Source organism: Poecilia reticulata, linkage group LG21 (assembly GCF_000633615.1).
Source record: "Poecilia reticulata strain Guanapo linkage group LG21, Guppy_female_1.0+MT, whole genome shotgun sequence".
NCBI classification, from domain to species: Eukaryota; Metazoa; Chordata; class Actinopteri; order Cyprinodontiformes; family Poeciliidae; genus Poecilia; species Poecilia reticulata.
In genome coordinates, this window is record NC_024351.1 from 3,701,300 (window position 1) to 3,702,649 (window position 1,350).

Here is a 1,350-nt window from a genome sequence, read left to right on the forward strand (position 1 = left end):
GTGTCAGAAGAGGGCTTAGAAAATAATACAAAAAAATAAAAATAAAAATTGACCAAAAGGTGACATGGGGGCAGGAGCAAAAAGGGCAGGTGCTCAAGCMCCCCCAGCCRCCCCCGCTGCACGTGCCTGCCAAAAGGCCATCCATTTTTTAAAACAGTTCCCAAAAAAAGGCACGGCGACAACCTCAGGGACGGATGCCTCATCTCTTCATCTCCCCTTGTCTATCACTCATTCCCCCTTCAGAAATTAATCAGCCGACGTGTACTTGGGAAATGAGGTGACATTTTCCTGTAATGAGAGCGATGGGCAGAAGGGAAGAAATTCAGTGCATTTCCAGGGTCTGCCATCGACAGAGATTGACATTTTCCATTACAGAGTCAAAAATGTACATGTGTTGCTCCATCAGAGTTGCTGTGTTTCTGTGTGTGTGGCAGCAGGCGACAAGGAGGTCATCTATCTTGTTACAGCCATATCCCAAAGTCTATGTGTGTGTACATTTGTGCATATTAGCGAAAGGGTGTGTGTGTGTGTGTCTGGACACAAAACGCGTGAATGTGAGAGAGTGTGTAGAAAGAGCATGGTAAGGTGAAAAAGCATGATTTATGGGAGGGAGTGGTGCTGGAAAGCAGTAGGTACAGCGACGTCTGTAAATCCTGATAAAAAAAAAAAACCTGGATAGAAGCAATTTAATGCCATCAATCTTCCGACCTGGGAGCTGTGATATATTGGCATGTTGGAAAGTGTGTGTGTTTGGCTTCAGTGTGTGTGTGCAAAGGATTTACAGAAACAAGTTAAACCCTTTCTTTAACAAGACAAGCCTGCTTTTCACAACAGAACAATACAGCCCACTGTGTGGGTTGTCCCAAAGGCAACATRAATGCATCTAGAGTGAAAAACATTGACAAACGTCAACTTTATCACGATTTCAGCATATTGGGGACAAGGTGGATGGAATAGTAAAACGAGGAGGAGTAAATTTCTACCAAGAAACTCAGAAATATTTAGATTAATCTGGAAAATTGTCTAGAAAAAACACTTTGAAATTTCTGAGTTTGAAAAGTTTAAAATTTGCTAGGAAAAAAAAACATTTTCTACAAAAAAAATTATTTCTGGTTTTGAAAAGTTAAAAAAAACACAAAAATTTTCTAGAAACGAAATTGAAATTTCTGAGTTTGACAACTTGAAAATTTGCAAGTGAGAAACTCATTTTCTAGAAAAAAAACTTAGAATTTCTGAGTTTGAAAAGACAAAAAAATTGCAAAAAAACAAAAAACAAAATATTTAGACTAATAAAAATATTCTAGAAAAATAATTTTGAGTTTGAAACAACAAAACTTTATTTGAAAAAAT